A 10,039-nucleotide genomic window follows, 5' to 3' on the forward strand; every position below is an offset into this window, starting at 1 on the left:
AGTTCATCACAATCAAATTTATAATTCCATAATTTAGAACTCAACTTTACCTATTTAAAACAAATTTGTAATAGTTAAAGCATAATACATTTTCCTCTATTTTTATAACAAATTCATTATTAATAAACTGATAATATCAAATATACCACTTTTAAGGATACACTCTCCTTTACAGATTTTCACAGTATAATGGTTTCCAGAACTACCTACATGGAATTTTCCATATACTAGGAGAATGTGTAGTTTATTTTCATCAAACATTTGTTGAAATTTTGTATTGAGTTTGCTAAGGGGAAAGAAAAGAAATATAGTAATGACCAATTTCTAAGAAAAATTAAACCTGGTACTAATAAGATAAAAGAAAATTAGTTAAATGTATGAATTAATTTGATATATATAAAACTATAGTCATTAAAAAAAACTATTGTAGTTTATTAAAAGTCAACAAGATGAATGAACTCTAATCAATCTCATTTTTATACAGTATCAATAATCTTGCTGCTATTCATATTTTGGTTATAATCAATTAATGGTACATAATACTTTGAATCAAGAAATCTTATTTCATTTCATTTATTTTGTTTATTTTATAGTAGCAAGTGTTTATTGAAAGAAAGAAAGCTTCTGTCTAAGAGATAGAAGGGGGATACTATTGGGTGGCCCACCAACCCCACTTATCAAGGGTGTTTTATTGAGCAAAGCCACAAGTTTAGGTGGGTTCAAGGTAGGGAAAAATCTGTAGTCAACTAATAAGATTACAAGTATAGTTGCCTAGGTAATATTGATCCAGTGGAAGTTACAAGGTGTGTGAAGTAGAGCAAAACTAGGGGGCCCAGCATGACACGCAGTACCAGGGATTGAACTTGGGTCCCTGAGCTTGTCAGGCAGCTCCCCAGCAAAAGGCATTATTTTTATACTTCTTTAGCTTCTACTTTTCTTCTCAGTGTTTGTCTTTCATGACAGATATGCTTGAAGCATTCTGACCAGGTGTTTTTGTAGAAGGTCCCAACATTTCAAATTTTTCTGATTGTTTCCTCATGATTGGAATCAGTTGAAATACTTTTGACAAAAATACTAGCACATAGACTAATACAACCACTAAAAACAAAAAAAAAAAGAGTGTGGAGACTTCTCAAAAGCTAAAACTCAAAATTTCACTTGACCTAAAATGTGGTATTTACATGCAATGGAATTATACTCTGTCGAAAAGAAGGATAAATGAGTCACTTGTAGGAAAATGGATGCACTTTTAGACTATTATGTTAAGTGAAATACATTAGATGAACAAACTTAAAAATCATTCAGCTTCTTTATATGAGAAAGCCAAAATATAAGTAGCAAACTAAAGATGGATAATAGGAATTATGGAGATAGATCTTTCTCAAGAGGAAAGGAGACCAATAAATGAAGGGAGGGGGAGAAAGGGGAGTGATATAGGGTGAAGAAATGAATTACAATACATCATGTGCATGGACCAATTCCACACAAGGAATACGTACTGCACACATGTTCTGATAAAAATAAATGGTGTGTCTTCTTCAAATGTACTACATACAGAAGCATATAAAATTAATTTGTCCAGTTATGTTTAAGGTGTTGCTTTCTACTTTAAAAAAAATGCCTTTATTAATTAGCATCCAAAATTATATATATTTTTATTATATAATATGATATTCTGATATGCATATATATCTTAGTTACTTTTCTCATTGTTGAGAAAAAATGCCTGACACCAAGTTAAAGAAGAAAAGCTTTATTTCGCTTCACAGCTTGCAGAGGTCTCAGTCCATGTGCAGCTGGCTCCAGGTCAGGTGGGGCAGCAGAGGAGCATCACTGGAGAACAGTCCATGGCAGAGCAGGCCGGAGGCACCGACGCAGTGAGGCAGGCTTCTCTTTGGCTTTCTTTCCATCCAGAGAGCAAGCCTTTTGGCTGTTGCCAGCACACCCACAGTAGGGCTTCCCTTATCCACACGCAGATCTATGCTAAATGAATGTGGTTATCACACATCCTTAATCCGAGGAGCACACACCCAAATCAGCATTACATACCCATGATCCAACCACCTCCCAAAACCCCACCCAGGAGTGCATAAGACTTTGGGGGGTCATCTGTGTATAAACCATAAGAATATACATTGGGAAATGCATGAAGGGTGATAAAAATACAATGAATATTTAAATTTAAAAATTTTACAGTAAAAGGCACATTGTTCTTAATCCTCTTCAAAATAATTCCCCTCACTTCAAACAGTCTTATCCTGTTTTTATGACCACCTTCTAAAGCAGCTCTGGAAGTCTTTTTTTGTGAACATCATTACTAGGTGTGGTAAAAATACAGTGACTGCTGAAGCTGAGTGTCATCTAATGGAAAGGCAGTCTCATAAAAATATTATGATGGGGCTGGTGAGATAGCTCAGTGGCCTGAAGTGCCTGCTTAGGTAAGTGCACAGGGACCTTGGTTCAATCCCTGGCATCACATGCTATGCCAGCCCTGCCCCAGCATGGGTTGAGCCAGCCACAAAAAGAAATTATATATCTATATCTATATCTATATCTATATCTATATCTATATCTATATCTATATCTATCTTCATTCACGTGATTGGCCCCCCAGATCTGGCACTGGGAAGCTCCTGGCTCATTCACAAAATTAAAAGGCCCCAGGAAGGTAATTGTTTTCAGTTCATTCAGAACATTGAGGAGCCACAACAACATAACCAAAGGAAAATGGACTTCTTGGACTGCCTCCGAAGGTTTCTCAGATTGTTTCTATTCAGTGCCATCCAAATTTGTTTGCTGGTTGGATTTTTTTTACCTCATAGCTTGGTATGGTCTCTTCTAGTTCTTGTTCCTGCCTCTAGCACATCTTGAGCTCTTTTAGTTTTTTTGTGAGCTGCAGAGACTTCTGTCCTAAAGAGATTGAAACCCTTCCAGACTCAAGTGGGAAGGAAAGCTGTGCTCTCATCTTTGAGTTGTCTGTTATTCATCAGCTTTTGGGGGAAACTGAAGTCAAACCTCAACCCATCCATTTCTCTGGTCAAATTGTCTTGCACTTGGCCAGTGATGCCCTTCCAGCTGAAAGCTGTGGTCTGTTAATATGCGTTTCTTCTCTGTCTCAATATGATGTTGCTGCTTTAATTCTTGGATCAGCCATTTCTCCAAGGCCTCCTGGTTTCTGTTAGTGGAGAATGATTTTTCAGAAAACTGCATTTGGGCACTGGATGTTCTCATTGCTAAAGAGATTTATTTCTTGAAACTCTGAAGGGATTAGAGCTATGAAATACATATATATATATATATTTAGATCAATATATGTATATATGTATATATAGATCTAAATTATATCTCTAACTTCATGTATTTATTCCTGTTTCTATCATTCTATAATCTATCTATCTATCTATCAATCTATCTATCTATCTATCTATCTATCTATCTATCTATCTATCTCCACTTACTTAAAACAATGAGTTTACGCAATTATCTCCAAATTCAATTAAACATAAGATTTGTACCTTTTCCTCACACACCTTATTTTCCCTGTATGTAAACAAATGTTTTCTGTATATAGCCAAATCCCTAGGCCTTAATCCTTGAAATCTCAGCCTGATGAGGAAAGAAGGGAAATTGCAGAATGAAAGGAGAAAGTCCAGCTGGGGAGATAGCTCAGCGGCATAAGCACCTGCCTGGGAAGGAAGTCCAGCTAGAAAGTTTGATTTTTATAATAAATGTCTTCTTGGTTTTTTACCAATGGACATCTTCCCCCTACATACATATTTTAACAGTTTTAACACTGCTTGATGTTCCTTTCCTGAATGTTAGTATACTGTTGTCTGGAAAATAATTATATAGTAGTTCTTGTATTCTTTTTATATGCATAAACTGGCATTCTTCTTTAAAGAGTAGCATGTTTTTCTTTTTTTTCTTTCTAATAAGTTTCACCATAAACATATGGATTGTTTTTATCATTTTCAGTTTTTTGTACAAAGAGGGACCATGCACAAAACCCTACACTACAGTTGCTCACAGTTTAAATAAGGAAGAGAGATACACACAAATAATTGCAAGAATGTAACAAATAACATCAATTTCCAAAGTTATTCCTACCTAATCCAAATACAGTACTGTCCTTTGCTTACAGTCTGTAATGTTTTATGCACCAATAGACTTCCAATAAAAGAGATATCTGAAGGGAGCCCTTAATTTGGTCCAACAACTGTTATCTATTCTTGTACTGAGTAACACATTTTAACACTTTAAATGGATTTGGTGATGTATTTTAAAAAGAATGTATAGGTCATGACTAATACTGCTGTCTGAGAGAGACAGCTATATTTTATAAGAACAACAGTCCAAAGGATTATCATGTTTTACATACTTTCCCCCACGAATGTCTCCATTTTTCTGAAAGGCTTGTAAGTTCAACTATATTTTATCACCATTTAAAGCCAAAGCTGAGACTCTGAAAGGCATTGGCCTTGTTTTAACTTTTTCCAAACCTCCTCACTCTTTTCTTTCTTTCTTTTTTTTTTTTGGTAGAACCAGGGTTTGAACTCAGGCCCTTGCACTTGCCAGAGAAGCGCTTATTCTACTGCTCACTCTTATATTGTTGCTTTCACTTACCTTTCCACTGGTGAGCTCCCGAGGACTATACAGTCTGCTGGAAGGTGAGCAGCGGTCTTGTGACCTCACAACCTGCACTGTCCCCATGTGAAGGATGACTGGACAAGGGAAGCTGGGCTGGGCTTTGGATCTCGTGAGGCCTGTCTGAGGCCCAATTTCACCTTACCGCACAGTCTCATTAACCTCAGTGCCCTTAGGGAAAGTGTCTATCTTGCAAAAGTTTCTGAGTTGATATGAGATGATACGTGCTAAATCCATTTATCATGGCCAGCAATTAACCAGGTTTTGGCACTGTAATGATCTAAACAGCATGAAACAAAACAGACTTAAAGCTTAAATGCTTCTGCTCAGAGCAGTGCTCAGTAATTTTTCCATTAAAGTTAATTTATTGACATATAGATGGACAGTGCATCCCTTAAAAATGAATGATTTCCTATCATTTTATTTAATACCTCTCTTAATGGAGAAATTTGAGTACCACTTTGGCACTAGGGTGAGTTATTTCACATTTGTACTTATTTATTTATTTTATGTTTCACCATTGTGCTATTAAAAATATAAGTTCACTTCTTTGTTATTTATGATTTGTGCTTCTTCTGCCTCAATTCATATGATTTATGACAATGCAATTTTTTAAAAATCTTTTTAAGATAAATCCTTAACCTCAGGGTTTCATTATGCAGTTCAGGCTGGGCTTGAACACACTTCAAAGTGCAGGCTAATCTTGAACTTGCAGTGATCCTCCTGCCTCAGCTTCCCGAGTGCTGGGATTGCAGGCATGGAGGAGCCGTGCATGACTTGCAGTTCCACATCAATCAGACCTCTCTTGTAGCCACCCATATCTCTTTAACAAGAAGCTGATCTCAGGAGCTTGAAGAACTACAATGTCATTCTCCAGAGTACACTTATAGTCTAAGACATGAGGCTGCTTCATGACAGTAATTCAACAGACCTAGTGCCTCTACTGTCCTTGAAATAAAATCAGCTGAATTGTTGTATTCATTTTTGGAAACAATGAGATAAAATTTTCTAATCCCACCATAATATATATTTTATAATTTCAATATCAAAATGAATTTTTTCCCTGAGAAACCTGATATTATGTTTCATTTATACATATTTCTAAAATATACTAAATAAGAGTCTATAGAAATTTACTACTATATAGAAAAAAGTTAGATGCCTAATTTTAAATTTAATAATTTTATTAATATTTTTATGTATTTTATGACATCCTAGTTTTATGATGTTAAAAAATTATGAGCAATGTACAGAAGGTTAAATAATAAACAGGTATTTCAAATATTTCTGTTTTATGATTAATAGTAGTAGTGATGCTATTAATAAAGTAGTGCATAAATAAAAGGCAAACTTTTTAAAAATAGTCTAAAGATTTCAGACATCTTTAAGATTTCATTCTGTCAGGGGAGTGGAGGGGACCTCCAGTCTTAGTGAATTTTTGTGGAGAGGGAGAGCTTGTTTTTTGTCTTTCCACACAGGAAGATAAAAACAGATCCAGTGCTTCTTTCAATTTTTTCTTCCTGTTTTCCCTTTGTTTCCTTTACAACAGAAAGTCTCAGAGCTGGAATATCTATTACCCAAGTTTCAAAGGAAGAAATTTTAATAATGATAAAATGTGTGTGGAAGAGGAAATAGACAAGGGGAAGAAGAGAAAACAACTTTTCAGGCTAAAAGTTCTAGAAAAAACATCTCAAAATGGGTGTGGAAAGAGACAAAGAGAACATTCAGGTTTTTTAAAAAAAGCTGAAAAAGAGAAGAATTCAGGTTTTAAAAAAAGCTGATAAGGTTAGTGAAGACTCAGGACATAAGAGAACCTGTACCGTAACATCCTATAACTCAGTTGTGTCCCAAATTTTCTGTTCAAGGAGATTATGGGGCCACAGAGGAAAGTGATCAATGATGTAGATTGTACCTAAGGAGGGTCACATGGAGAGAAAACATTCTCTCAGGCTTTCACAGAGAGCACATTGGTCAAGCAATGGCCGTGACACATCCACATGGCTGACACTCACAAAGGATCTACAAACTGCTGTATATGGTTTCAGGGTAAATCCTGAGTGGATTTGACTGACCTTGTCAGATACAAAAGTTACATTTTTTGTTATATAGGTCTTGCTTTATCTTGGTCTTAACCATCCTGCAGAAAAGTATAAACATGAGGTATAAAACATAAAACCATATTAATATGCTGAGCTGTAAAAGGCTCAAGTCAACAACTTCTGACATTGCCAGTCCTGTAGATAACCCACTACTATTATGGTCTACTGGCCTATATTGGATTTTTTTGCTGCATTCACGCACCTACAGTATTTAAATGGCAATGGAATACCCATCTCTGACAAAACTAAACAAAAAATGAAGGACCATTTTATAATGAAAAAAAATATATATATATATCTGTATATACAAATTACTTAGGTTAGATACACAGTTACTTTCTCTTAATTCAATGAGAAGAATGATTTGTACTAATAGTGTTTAGACAATATATCATATCTGCCTCTTGTACTACGAATAACTACTACAAAGTCAACAATATGCAGTATATTAATTATTGTAACTGTCCTACTGACCTGTTTTGAAACTGTCTCATTGCTATTTCTTTCTCAATAAAATTAATTTTAAAAAGATTTTAAAAAAATAAAAATTTTAATAAAGCTGAAAAAAATAAGAGAAGAGCAATTGAAAGTGAAGATGTTTAGAAATACTCATAAAAGGCGGCGGCAGCTGTCCATCAAGCACGGCAGCTTGCAATCCAATGTCGTGCCACCTGCCCAGGGACATGCTGGCAGAGCCTGTGCCTGTCATGACCCTGGGAGCCAGCAGTGGCTCCCTGAGTGGAGGCAGCCCTAGAAGTGCTACCCGTCCTGCAACCAAACCCTCTTAGTTTCAGCCTGGTGCTGCTGTGGCCCCTACACCTGGAAAAGGATGCAGACCCATCAGAAGGGATTATTGCTCCCAATGTGGGCCTGGTTCCATATTGGTTTAAAGAAGGTGATGCTAACCCTTCCAAGTTGCAGTTCAGTACCACCAACTGTCACAGTGATACTATCATGGAGAATCGGTCATTTGGGGTGATACTAGGTCAGGACACAGTTCAGCACACACCAAAGAGAATGCACTCAACAGTGAGTGGCCAGTTGAGGGAGGAAGAGGGTCTGACTGTGTCCATCCCTGGGCTGGAGAATGCTTTGCAGCACTATACTCTTGAGCCATCGGAGAAGCCCTTTAATCTCGTCTGTGCCCCTGGATACCACACCCATGGCTGAGCAGAGACCAGAAAGCACCCATCACAGCTGCCAAACAGCCTGAGAAAGTGGCAGCAACTCGGCAGGAGATCTTCCAGGCAATAGTAAACCAGTGTGACTGTGCCCAGATCCCATGAAAACTGACTTCTGTAAAGATGCCGATACCAAGGTGCAACCATTCCTGTCACTTCCTGGACTTGACAAATTATACAGGGCAAGGCTCACGTCTCTACATAGAAGGACTTTGTTAACAGCTTCCCAAGGGACCAAGAGATTCTCCTCCCCACCCATGCTTCACATACACTGTTTTCAGTCTACACATCCCTTCCAGGTAGGCACGGATTTCTGCAACAAAGTTGGGTTTTAACAATAATTGTTGAGCAAATTGGGACATTGCACAGCAGTCACCTTTAGATGAATGAGCTGGCAGGACCTTCTCCTGCCTCAGGGATCCTAGACTTGGTGTCAGAGTACATCATGCTAATTTCTCCTTTTCATTCCCCCAACTGCACTGAACAAGCCCTTGTTACACCAGCACATCTGTATTGTAAGTGTAATATGATGTCACTAATGAACAGTTTTCTCTCTTTTTTTTTTTTTTTTTTGAGAATTGATGTCCAGTTGTTAGGATTGCCACATAAAGTGACAAAGTGTGACAAACATACTTGTGCCTCAAATGGGGTATCTTACACTAGGACAGTGGGACTGAGAGTCTGGTGCAGATACTATTGTCTTCTCTAGAGCAAGTTTCTGATAAGGGAGGCTCTTAGAATGCAGTTCTTCTCCACTTGAATGGCCTGGTTGTTTGCATGCATATAGTCTGGATTTATACCATAACTGTATGATCGCTGAACTTAGAATTTACTGGTTTTCTTGACAGTAGCCTTGGTTTTCACATGTTCTTGACTGTACTAACTGTGTGGTTGTTGCTGTGCATACAAAATGTGGCAAGAAAATGGGGGACACTCTTTGACCAAATGTACATTTTTAAGGTGGTAAAAAATTAAAGACTTACTGTTTAAAAAAAAGAATCATAAAAATCAAAGGCATCAAGTAGATAACTTTACTTTGTCATTAAAGACCTTATTCAAGTTGATTCTTCTCAAGCTTGCAAAAGTTCTGAGAGAGAATTGGCCACACACTGAGCCGCTCCACAAGCTGCCCAACCAACGCCTCTGTCTGAACCTGTTACTCACGCTTACCTCTTACCTGGTCTAGATTTTAACCTCTTCTCTCATTCCTTTGGGTGACACACCAAAGGGATAGTTATCTTAAGCCAAAGTTATGACTGAGCTAAAACCCTGAGGGTTGCTTTCGTCTAGCACAATGGAATTTTCAAAATGAAAAACACTTAATGGATAACTGACACTAATTAATGGAACCACTTAAAATCATCCATAGTCTGAAGTGGTCCACAGGAAAATGTTCTTGATGAGAGATTCATGGAGAAAAATTTTGGATGGGTTAGTGGGCCTTCTGACACCAGACCTACAGAAGCAAGCCTATGGTCTCAACCCAGGGCATGCTCCAAGAGATGGCAAGAGAGTACCTGAAAAGGACAATGCGAGCAATTTCTTTTAAACAATAATTTTATATAGGGATCACTTTGGTTTGATGCCTGTTGACAGCTGTCACTAGAACAGCATGGATGGAATTCCTCACTGTCTTCAGCAGATGGTATGAAAAGCCAAGGATTATGCTGCTCCTCTTCCTCAAATTTCCTTTCAGGCACAGTCTACTGGCACCCTTGATATACTCACCCTTTTACATACTCATCAAACAATCTTTGCACTGATTTGAATCAAAATAGTTTGACGCTAACCTAAACTCAACAGTTATTATTTGGGCAGAGCTGATGAGCCACTAATACATGACAGAATGGTAGGAAATTCTAAGTAGTAGCTCACTACTTTTAGAAATGAAAAATGTGTGTTTTGATTAGCATGGTGGGCTGGAACCTGTTGGAAGAACATTTATGAGAGGGGTGGGGATCTTGATTGGTTGGTGAGATTTAGATAGATGGAGAAGAGGGTGAAGGCAGTCTTGACTTACTCATTTAGTCTTTCAAAATTATTTATATTATGCCGTGCATTTCTGCTGGTCTATGGAAAAGAACAGTTAATGCTTAATTTGTTTCATCTCCTTTT

Source organism: Octodon degus, unplaced genomic scaffold (genome assembly GCF_000260255.1).
Source record: "Octodon degus isolate 3935 unplaced genomic scaffold, OctDeg1.0 scaffold00196, whole genome shotgun sequence".
NCBI classification, from domain to species: domain Eukaryota; kingdom Metazoa; phylum Chordata; class Mammalia; order Rodentia; family Octodontidae; genus Octodon; species Octodon degus.